Source organism: Colletes latitarsis, chromosome 14, assembly GCF_051014445.1.
Source record: "Colletes latitarsis isolate SP2378_abdomen chromosome 14, iyColLati1, whole genome shotgun sequence".
NCBI classification, from domain to species: Eukaryota; Metazoa; Arthropoda; class Insecta; order Hymenoptera; family Colletidae; genus Colletes; species Colletes latitarsis.
In genome coordinates, this window is record NC_135147.1 from 15107148 (window position 1) to 15120159 (window position 13012).

The window sequence follows — 13012 nt, forward strand, 5'->3', positions numbered from 1 at the left end:
ACTACTCACACTATGCTAGGTCACGCGTACATTGGCTTGTAGAGTTTCGGAAAGTCGACAAAGGCAAACTGTCGCGTGCCCTCTTTCTTGATTCTCCGAAGCTGCCCGAAGTAATTTCGGACCGCCTCGTGGGAGTCGAGAGAGAAAGGCTCACATTTGCCTTCTCGCTCTTAAACAACTGAAATCCGACTTCCCGTCAACGCCACAGCCTGCATCCGGCGCCCCGACTGGCAAGTTTGTATTGCCATGTGGGGACACAGAATCGTAATTTCGGACTCCCTGTACAAAGAATTATTACACGAATTGCATAGTTTGCACATAGGAATCGCGCGTATGAAGGGCATTGCACGATCATACATGTAGTGGCTCGAAATTGACAGAGTGATGGAAAATGTGTGTGAATCATGTGAGGTGTGTCTAAAAAATACAAATAATCCGTGGAAATCATCATCGCACACGTGGGATTGACCAGACGGGCCAAATCATCGTCTTCACGCGGATTTTCTCAGATTCAATAGAGGGGGTAATGTATTTAATAATTATTTATGTATTCTCTAAATGGATTAACATTAAAGAAATGAAAAATATGACTGCGGAAACAACGATTTGACCTTTTAAAGAATATTTTTGCACGTGGTCCAAACACGGGATACAAACATGGGATAAATAACATCAAAACACAGAATTATATAAATATGATAATGATTTAATAAACCACAATACGGCTGCGTATCACTCGGCGCTAAACGTTGCAGCTGAAAATGCGGTGAGAACGTTTAAAAAAAAATTTAAATTATTAAGACGGAATAATGATAGGTTGAATGTGTTCGTTCAATTTATATTTCACTAAAGATCGTCACTACTCTGCACTATAGGTATGAGCCCTGCAGAATTGCAGTGAGATCGTAAATTTAGAACAATGTTAGACTTCTCTAGAATTCTTTAAGATAGGTTATGCTTTTCTCAGAGTTTCTGCAATGTGATTTTGGTAGATTAGTTACGAATCCAAAGGTATTTCACGCTCTTTATTGGTGATGTATTTGTGTTATATGTATATTATTATTGGCATAAATATTTTAATGTTCTTTCTTTTTACTAAAAATTATGACTTCTGTTTTGTCTGGATTTATATTTATTTTCCATTTATTGTAGCATTTCTCTAGATTATTTATGTGTATTTGTATTTCCTTTGCTACATTATTGTATTAATGCTGTATTGCAAAAATAATTACAATTATTGCATTAAAAAATTGTGCATATGTGACGGTATCATCAGAAAATTTTAGTTTTTATAAATTTTGGTATATCATTAAGATATATTTTAATTAGTTGTGGTTCTTATACAAATCCCTGAGTAAAACCTGCTTTAATCTCCTTTTTGTTGGAGCTAGCATTGTTATATATTATTTTGAATTTCCTTACACCATATAGGAATGAATTAGTTTTACTTAGTTGAGTGGGTATTTTTGCATTATCGTCTTTTATATAAGACCATGTATCTAAACCTCATCAAAAATATTCTGTATGTCAGATAATAATAATATTGTTATTTTATTTTTATTAAAACTTAGGCTTATATCGTTAATAATTCTAACTACTTATTATACAGTGTGGCATTTTTTCCTAAAACCAAATTGTATATCTTTGATTACCCTATTTTATTCTCCATGGTCTTTAAGTTTATCTAATATAATCTTTTCTGTAATCTTGCTTAATATTATTAGTCAGCCAGTCTGTAACTTCCTGGATTTGCTTTGTTTTTTTCAAGTTTAAAGATGGGTATCATATTAGTTTCTTTCCAATGCTTTGGAAAGTATATGTATTTGAATATTCCACTCATAATGTATGTTAATTGAACTATTGCTTTTTTTATAAAATTTTTAAGTATTGTATTTTACATTTCATCATGTCTAGAAGCTTTATGTGAATTTACTTTCTTTCTTATTTTCATCAAGTCTTTTGAAGTGGTCATTGTTTGGTTTTCCTGATCTACTGGACTTCAGATATCATTTATGTAATTGTGTACGCATTGGATTATATTGTCTTGCTCAACTGTATTATTGGTTAGTTCAATGTTGTGTATTCTTCAAATTGTGTTGCTGTCATGTGTTAGGTTCGTTATTTGACTTCTTCTAATTTATAACGCTCCTCTACATTCGCATAATCATGTATAGCTTCTCACACACCTGCACATTACATATGCAACAGTCTTGCGAACTCAATTTAAAATGCTTATAATTACAAACCGGAAACAATAAATGTGTTTTTCTGAACATGCTCCCCTAAGTATAGCATTTTTCCAATTCACATATTAAATCAAACTTATTCAGTTACTAATTTATCTTTACACAAGTCAAACTTTAATCTAATTAACGATTTTGTAAAAACATCAGCTAATTGTTCCACTGATCGGCAATGTTCTAACTTTAACAATCCTTCTTTAAATTCCTCTATCAAAAAATGATACCTATCATCTATATGTTCAGTTCTTTTATTGGTAATGCGCTTTGACTATCTATCTATAATTTAGCTGTTACTTTTACATTCATTAGTTCCTCTATCAACGTTTCTGTATATAAAATATCTTTCATACATTCTGCGGCAGGAACAAATTCCGTCTCTACGCTTGATAAAGTAACAATTGGTTGTTTTCCACTGCACCAACTTATGGGTCTATTAGCAAAAACAATAACGTAACCTATGGTACTTTTTTGAATTTGTAAGTATCTGGCAAAATCTGGCAAAATCATCTACTTGATATCGTATTCCTAAATTACAATTATTTTATACTACATATCTTACTACGTATCTGCTGACTTGATTTCCAGCATATACCAAATCTGTAATTCTGTTGCTCAAGTAGAATAAATTTCCCACAGATTGTCTATATGGGAAATTAGTCTGACTTGCCTCTTTTTCTTCATTGAAATCGTATGTACCATTTAGAGTATCTGCACTCTTTGAATCTGACATTCCATATTCTTCCAGAATTTGTTTGGTATAACTTCATTGATTTAATTTAAGACTATTCTTTTCCCAAACGTGATTAATTCCTAAAAATGATTTTAGATTAATATCAGTATTAATTTTAAATTTCTCACCTAATTTCTCCAAAAAATAGATCATCTCCCTCATAATTAATCCATCATCTACACACAAGGCCAGTGTCAATGTTTTTGATTCGTTTACAGAGACACATGATTCCAGAGACGTAGATCTCAAATTCATTTCTTTCAGGAATTCGATAAATTTCAAATTCCAGGTCAATGGAGTTTGTTTGAGATCATATATGGTCTTCTGCAATTTGCAAACTTTGGATTTTCCATAAAGCCTTCTGGTACGCTTAAGTATAACTCTTCTTTCAAATTTCCATACAAAAACATGGTTTTAATATCAAACGCTGCTATATGCTTTTCCTTTATTGTTGCCAATGCAATTACTATCCTTAATGCTTTAATGTTTACAACTGGACTATATCTATATATTTTTGCTCACATCCTCTTGCTACAAGTCTTGTTTTATACATTCCATTACTTTTGGATTTGAATATCCATTTGGAACTTAAAATTCTTTTATTCGTTGTTTCTTCTTTATCCACAAGTTTTCATACTTCATTTTGCTTAATCGATTGTTTCTCTTTATCAATTGCTTTCTTCCACAATTCTTTGTCTACACCTTTTACTGCTTTTTCATATGTTAGAAAGACGTACTCATCATATATTTTCGGAAATCTTTTTTGCTACCAGATTTTCTTATATTTGCTATCTCTTGTCTTGTTTGACCTTCTTTTATTGCTTGATGTTCTACTGCATCCACAAACGAGGAATCTTCGTTACCTTCTGCAGCTTCAATATTTTCTTGTGTCTCAATCTGATTTTCTGTTTCATCTTCTAAGTCTGAATCATTACACACATTTAATCTTAGCATTATCCTTTGCTTCCAAGTGCGTTTGCATTAAGGCAGTATTGTCGCGTATACTGCTGTTTTGGAGGTAATTTGTAGGATAGAATAAATTTAAAACTGTTTGGGTTTTCTTTCTAAAATTTTTTGGACATATTTATTGCTTCTTTAGAAATGTGCACAAAAAAAAAATGTTACGTATTTTTGTATCCTTAAGTATGATGGTGCGCGGGAAAAACCTGTAATTAGCAACCAATGTTGTGGACGTTGTATACATCTGAAAAAAATAAATCAAACATATTCTTAATTTATATGGGTGTTGTGAAGGTTGGTACCAGATACGGTCAAAAAAAATACTTCTTTTCAAAATGGCGGTATGCTAAACTTTAATTACCGATTTTTCCTGTTTTTGCCTCTTCTAGAAGTTAAAAGAAAACACAACAAAAAGATTTTGACTCAATTCTGCTACCAACGTTAGAAAACAGTCTACTGAAGGTGTATACTAAGTTTGAGCTGAATCAGCCAATTGATTTCTGAGATATCGTGGTTGCCAATTTGTAGAACATGGTTTTGAGAAAACCATGTTTAAAGTTTTCGTACTGTTTGATGAGGTTTGAATGAAATTATTGATTCTTACTAATTAATCAGCCGATCCGGGTCCATAAATGGCTCCTTCCTCTGTCTCGTGAAATTGATTTTTGTCAGACAGTGCTTCTCTTCTAGCAGTCCTAGCTTTTTTTGAAGCGGCTGACGCTCGTCTTTCGGAACAGTCAATTCTATTTTGGTCGCGTAACATCACATATCGCTTTGCTTGCTATCTGATTTTGACACCCATCGTGAATAATATTTTTAATATGCTTGAAAACCCTTCGTTAAAAATGCAGGCAGCCAAGAATGTGGCGATTTCAACCGTAGCGGTTCCAGCATGAATATGTTTTGGAGCAAAGGTTCAAACCAATGAATTTAGAGATTCATTATTATTTTCCATCTTCGCTCCTAAGCACCGCTCTAACAAATCCTGTGATGAAAGATTTTCATATACAGATTTTATAGCTTTTAAAACTTCATCGAATGACAATGTCTTCTAATAGCCAAACCATAGTAAATTGTCAAATCACCGATAACCTTGTCAGTCAATTTTCCTTTGCTTTTCCCATCGGTAATTATTTAGATTAGGGTACACCTCATCGATTTCGATGATTTTGAAATATGTTGTAGAAATATACATTTTGAACAACTTTTTCCTATACATATTACCCCCGCTCGCGCTTAGTTGGTGAGATATTTGCAAAAAACTAGTGCTATTACATATTGAATTCTGCCCAGACGTGAAAACTCGTGGCCACGTACAGTGACTCGCATTAATATTCGGACACCATGCTGTGTGCGAGATTATTGCTCTATATATTTGTTTACACTAGTGTTATTGAATTGTTTTTTTCGTAATATATTAAAACACTTATTGTAGTTAGTAGAAACATAAACTTTATTTATTTCACACATAATTTTTTGCAAAATAAGTGATAAAGTCAAGAATGTCGAAATTTAACATCGCAAAAATATTCGGAGAGTGAATAACTTACATAAATTTTATATAAAATATACATATTTTTTGAACAGTATTAATATTTTGTAGGTTGACCCTTTTGTCTTATTACTTCCTGTAATCATTTGGGCATATTTGTTATAATTTTATTTAAATATTCCTGTGTTATACATTTCCATTCTGGTAATAAACGTTCTTTTAATTCTTTTATTGTTTTTATGGGTGTTGTTCGAATTTTACGATCCAATTGATTCCATAAATTCTCAATAGGATTTAAATCTGGCGATTGAGGCGGAGGGTGTAACACTTTAGGACAGTTATATAGTAAGTATTCCTGAACGATTCTCGATTTGTGCTTAGGATCGTTGTCCTGATAAAACTTAAAACTATTGCGTATGTTCATATTAACAGCACTTTTGATTAAATTTTGTTTCAATAAGTCTAAATATTTCATCTTATCTAAAATGCCGTCGATAAAAACTAGTTCACCAACACCTGCAGTTGAGATGCAACCCCACACCATTACACTGCCATCTCCGTGTTTCACTGTTGCTCTCAAATTTTTTAATTTCAATTCTTCGTTGATTTTACGCCATATCGTTCTTCGTCCATCTGACCCAAAAAGATTAAATTTGCTTTCATCCGCAAATATTACATTGTTCCACCATGTTTGGTCTTTAGAAACGTAGTCTTTAGCAAAATTTAATCGTTTCTTACGATTCACTTCGTTTATGTATGGTTTTCTTCGTGGAACCCTGCCGTTGTATCCATGGTTTTTTAATACCCGACGCACTGTGTCGGGATGCACTTTCTTTCCAGATTCTTGGAATAATTCGGCAGCTAGTTTTATAGCACTTTTTTTACGATCATTCTTTATTTTTCTAACAATCTTGCGTTCTTCGCGAGAATCTAATAATTTTGGACGTCCCTTTTGCCGAATTGAATCGATTCGATCTTCATGAATATACCTGTGTACAATATCTGCTACAGCACTCTTGCTTACATTTAGCAATTTGGCTATTTCTCGATATGATTTTCCCTTTTCTTTGTGGTAAATAACCAGTTGTCGAATTTCAAAGGATGTATTTTTGCCTTTTCGTCCCATATTCACTAATAATACGTCTACTATTAACGAAGTCAATAACAGTACTGACTCTTTGATGCACGCTAGACGTTATGTTTACAAACAATGTACACTAGCAAAATAACCGACTGGATCCAACGACTTACTACAGCCAATAAACTGTTGTGTCCGAATATTTTTGCGATGTTAAATTTCGACATTCTTGACTTTATCACGTATTTTGCAAAAAACTATGTGTGTGAAATAAATAAAGTTTATGTTTCTACTAACTACAATAAGTGTTTTAATATATTACGAAAAAAACAATTCAATAACATTAGTGTAAACAAATATATAGAGCAATAATCTCGCACACAGCATGGTATCCGAATATTAATGCGAGTCACTGTACGTCGTTTGCTGGTCACACCGACCGTTTACGAAAACAGTAGATGAGCGACGGTTCCGTGCTAATGCGTCGCTTTGGGCGCGTGGTTAACACTCGGTAATGTGTAGTGGGAAAATTGAATATTGCATTAATTAGATTAAATTTCGAATTTTATTAAATATTTCGTAGATATTATTGCATTAGGGGTGTACATGTTAAGCACCGGTTGATTAATGGGAAACACGTCCGCCATTATATTAAAAAACGCAACAAGACGATCGTTAAAATTGAATTTTCGTCGAAAGAGAAACTCTGCTATGTACTTAAATCCTAACTTAGCTAAGTAGTCGTCCAGTCGTCGATACCATTCACGACCTGCTTGTTTTAATGCGTACAATGGCCTGTTTAGCTTGCAAACCTTTTTCTCTTGACCCGGTTTCACGAACATCTCAGGTTGCTCTATGTATATTTCGTCATGTAGATCTCCCTGAACGTAGGCCGTCACCACATCCAATTGGTGAACGTGCATTCTCCTGGCGACACTCGACGCAAGTAGGGTGCGTATCGTCTCTAGTCTCGCTACTGGTGCAACAATTTCGTCGAAGTCGACCCCTTCTCTCTGTTGATCACCTCTAGCAACCAATCTAGCTTTGTACTTTCCTATGGAGCCGTCCTGGTGTCTTTTAACCTTAAAAACCCATTTACACTTTAGTAATTTCTTGCCTTTTGGTCTACTTACCAAGGTCCAGGTATTGTTTTCCATCAAGCCATTGTATTCCGTGCGAATAGCCTCTAGTCAGTCCTCTCGTTCCGACGTACTCATGGCTTCATTTATCGTCTTTGGTTCCTCAGGTACATACTCTCCTTTAGGGTGCGAATGGAATATCTTTCTTGGTCTGCCTCTTTTCTCAGTTCTCCCTATTCTGGGACGGCCAGGACCTCTGCGTGTCGTTGATGTTTCCGTTGTCGCTGGGAGTTCTTCTTGTTCGTTGTCGCTCTCGTCTGTGTCTGATTTATTTAGGGGCATTTCGAAAAACGTCTCCTCGTTTTCAGGTGACTCTATCTCTCGGTCTTCCAAGAATCTTACATCTCTGTATTTCTCCACAGTTCTGCTCCCTCTCTCCCATAGCCTATATGCTTTGGATTCTTCCAAGTAGCCTACTAATACGAACTCCTTTCCCTTGGGTGCGAATTTGTTGTACCTGTGTCTTTTGTTTAACGCGATGACACGGCTACCAAATATTCGTATGAATCCGACATACGGTTTCTTTCCCGTCCATCCTTCGTACGGTGTACATTCATCCAATGCCTTTGTGGGGGGATCGGGATAGGCAAAGAATTATAACTCGATCCTTACCACGATACTGCGGGAGTAACACAAAACGTTTTTATTATAATTTCTACACGGCTATACCAAATACAGGTCAGCGACTCGCGTCGGCGATCGATCGATACCAAGTGGCCTCCACCTGTTCCTCACGGGGTTTTTATATCTGTCTCGGACAAACGACAGTCCGTCTCCGATTTTCGCTTAAACATCCGCCAAACGCGACGGCAACAATCGGCTTCAACCACGCGGCCGACCCCGGCGACCGTCTAAACGCCAAAACGCCTATCGCTCCGAAATAATACATGGTGGCGACCAAGTCGCTACACCTTCGTTGGGCACCTATTTCTAATGTACGCTGCTGCGTTGACGGCTTCTGCCCATAGGGTGAAAGGTGCTTTGGCCTGTAGGAGCATGCACCTTGCCATTTCAACCAATGTTCTATTTGCTCTCTCGGCCACTCCATTTTGTTGCGGTGTGTAAGCAACTGATAGTTTCCTTGTTATCCCTTCGCTTTTCAAGTAACTCGTAAATTCTTTTAAGTACTCTTTGGCATTGTCAGTGCGGAGCTTCGTTATCGATTGTCCTGTATGTTTCTCCGCCTTGGATTTATACTCCTGGAATGCCTTGAACACATCTGACTTGTTCGTTAGCATGACAACTTCAGTGTATCTCGTTTTGTCGTCTATGAAAGAAACGAAATATCTCGCTCCCCCTAGCGAGGCTATTGCATTGGACCACACATGTCACTGTACACAAGTCCCAGGACTCTCTTTTCCCTTCTCGTTGATGATCTAAAAGGTAATTGGTGAATTTTGCATTTATCGCATACTTCACACTTTTCAATTCGATCATCCATATTCTCGTTCATTCCTCGTACCATATTTTTCATTCTTTTGAGATCATTGAAGTTCAGATGTCCTAACCTGTTGTGCCATTTTGTCAAATTATTTTGTGAATTTTTGACATACCGGCGTACTCGGGAGAGTTCTCGTTGACCACATACAACCCATCTGTCATAGTAGCTCTCATCGCTACGGATCCATCCTTTCTGGTTACTACCGCATATTCTTTTTGAAATGTTACCTTGTAACCATGCTTCGTGATGCTTGACACCGATAATAGGTTATTTTTGAATTTAAGTACCAGGATTGCTTCTTGTAACCTAATATCATTTGGTTTGTTGCCTTCCGCTTGCACTTTAATATTCACTTCTCCCTTTCCTTCTGACTTGACGCACTCCTCCGCAGCTGTACGTATCTTGGTTGTTTCGTTTCTATTCAACTCGTTGAATCTGCTTCGGTCATTACACATATGTGTTGTTGCGCCACTGTCTATGTACCATGTGCCGGACCTTGGGAGACCGATGTTCAAGGCAACTGCTGTCATCGCATCGTCTCTCCTTTCCATGTTCTTTCCCCTTGGATTGGATCTACAATTCTTGGCCAGGTGGCCTGTCTTTCCGCAATTAAAACATTTAAACGTCTTTTTACCTTTGTTGCGGCTCGCGGTATCCGTTGAGTGTACAGTCTGCCCTCAACGTCGGGCTCGCGTCTTTCCAAGAATAAATTAATACTCCGGATGGAGGAATGTTGTGAAAATGTTATGGTCAGCAACTCAGAACCAAGTGCTCTTGCCTCGGTTTTCCAAAGCTCCCATGCCGTCTCCTCCCTTCCAAATCGCCCTTACGCGATGCTCTTGGAAGGGGGTGCGTGTCGCGTGGGAGTGTCGACGTCGCTAGATGACTGGCTTTGTCTGGTCTCCTGATAGTTGAAAAAAAGGATGCAGGACTGGCCGTTTTATGCAGAGGGCTGGGGCTGGCCTGCAGATGCCGGAGTTTCGACCTGCACGCTGCAGACGAGCCCAGCCCCTGTCATAAACAGCACTTGACGTGGCTTTTGGTGATCTGCTACGCTTTGTCTAAGGCGTTCGCTCGCTTCGAACGTGGAGATTTATGCCAGGGCTGAGTGTTGGCACGCAGATGCGACAGTCGAAGCGCCTAATGTCGCTGGTTTTTCCCTGGCATAAATCTAGCTTTGTTACGTTTTTTTCTGCTGTTTGGGTGTTTGTTATTGGGCGCGGTACTAGAAACGGCGTGTCCGTTTCCGCGCTCAACAACCTTGTGGGAATTTTGTGTGGGCCTTTGATGGCATGTTCTTGTACCCTCCTTTCCTCTTTGTTAGTAGGGCTTCTTCTTCTTTTTCTACTTCTTGATCCCGTGTACCCTCTAATTTTCTAGCTTCTTCCTCGAGCAGCCTTGTTTTGAGTTCTTCCAGTGTTGGCATCCCATCTCTGGACTGTATCGCTATGCTAATAGTTTCATATTCACTTGGTAGTGAATTTAGAAGCCAAACAGATAGCAGGTTTTCTGGTAATTTCATATCACACTCCTCCAGTTGTTCTGCTATTCTTACAAACTCATTTATATATTGAGACATGTTCTGGTCTGTGGACTTCTTTAGACGATATAACTGATTGAAGAGTATGCATTGCCTCATGGGCCTTCTAGATTCATAAATACCTTTTAGCATTTCCCACGCTTCCATCGAAGTGTTCGCCCTTTTTATGTAGTTTTATTGGTCCGATTTTATGCTTAGGGTGATTACATCTAGAGCCTTCTCGTCCCTCGTGGTCCATTCACCATCATTTCCTTCGGGTTTCGGAACGGTTCCATTCACATAACCCCACAAATCATTATACCTCAGCACACTTTTCATTTGTATTTCCCACGTCTCATAGTTCGTGCTGTTCAGTTTGTCTATACGTTCAATCTTTCCTAGATTCATTTTGCAAATTTTACTGAACACGTGGCGCGCGATTCTAACCTCACTTTTCACTCACAAGGAAGGTTTTTCAGGTGTTCGCCTCCGATTGTTTTGAATTTTGGATATGTTTTAAAGGACCGAAAAGTAAGATATACGTATTTTTTATATTGGCCTGTTTTCATATTTACGGGGTGAAACGACCCCCTAAAGTTTCAGCTACAATAGGCTATCTCAAAAACCATCATAGATGGAAGAAATCTTCTTAAGGAAAAGTTTCATGCTTTTTTATGCACATATAAATGCCTGGTCATCAATTTTGTAAAAAATAATTTATTTATAACATTATTTTAAAAGAAATCACCATTTACATAATAACAAAAAAGAACACAATTTCTTTTCTGAATCCATTGATATATCACATAGTATGTTTGCCTCTTACAATCAACTATCTTCACCAACATATCAAAATCTATTCCAGTAAACTTGGTACAAAAGTGGGTATATGTATAGAAGAAAAATCAGATTTTGTGAATCCTGTAGACTTTGCTTTCGAACAGAACACACAAATGAAATGTGCACTCTGTGATGAAACACCGACAGTTAAATGTTCTTGGTGGAAAAAAGCATTTTGTTTAAAACATTTTTTTCATGAACATCACTTCTGCGACAAATTTGAATATTAAGTGAATCATTTTATAAACTTCATACATTATGTAAAAAATTCAGGTGATAAATTTATACTACGTATACATACATTTGAAATATAATTGCACCAATGATGTTAGTAGTACCGGAAATTAATTTATATTAATTATATTCCTTACCATATGTATGTATCGCATATTAATACGTAAATACCAAAGTAATTTTTATTAATATTGTAAGCTATAAATAACTTTACTAGTGACTAGTATACATAGTAAACACCAGATATTATAATGAACATTAACCATACATTATATCTGGTATGACCGCCAGCCGATGTGTGTGCGCAACACATACAGGGTGTTCGGCCACCCCTGGGAAAAATTTTAATGGGAGATTCTAGAGGCCAAAATAAGACGAAAATCAAGAATACCAATTTGTTGACGGAGGCTTCGTTAGAAAGTTATTAACAATTAAATTAAAAAATTTCAAATCGTTTTGGAAAAATTATTTTCGGTTGCGGGGGTCAATTACAATCATTTTTGGTGAATTCACATATCCCCGAAATCCTACTCTCCTTCGAGAAAAAAATTCGGGTAGGTGGTGAAATTTTTCAAGAAAATTAAAAAATTTTAAATCGTTCTAAAAAAATTATTTTTGATTACAGGGACCAATTATAATAATTTTTGGTCAATAGACATACCCTCGAAATCCTAACCATTTTCGAGAAAAAAATTCTTTACCGAAAATATAATTTCAGACCAAAAATGCTTCCCATAAATTTCATGCGAATCTTTAAAACACCATAACTTCTGAACGGATTGGACGATTTTAATGTTCAAAAAGCCAAACGCCGCGTATTTTAGTGTCGAATATGTAGATATTCTAAAAATATTAGAAAAGTTGTTCGTTGACCTCGCAAAATGAGAAAAAACCCATAAAAATGGTCCAATTTTCAAACAGCCATAACTCCTATAGTAGCGAATATATTTCAATGAAACTTTTTTCTGAAGTAGAGCCTATAGGTGTCTACAAAAAAGTATGAAACAACTTTTCTGTAGGACGTCAAGCGAAATTATTAAAAATCAAAAACGAATTTTTAAGGAAAATCGACAGGGGGTAGGTGCCTAAATTTTTCGATGAAAAAAAAAATTTCAAATCGTTCTAAAAAAAAATATTTTTGCCTGTAGGGGTCAATTATAATCATTTTTGGTGAAGAGTCATATCCCCGAAATCCTACTCATTTCCTAGAAAAAAATTCGAGAATTTGTGAAATTTTTTGACAAAATTAAAAATTTTCAAATCGTTCTGGAAAAATTATTTTCGATTGCGGGGGTCAATTACAATATTTTTTTATGAATAGACCTACCCCCGAAAT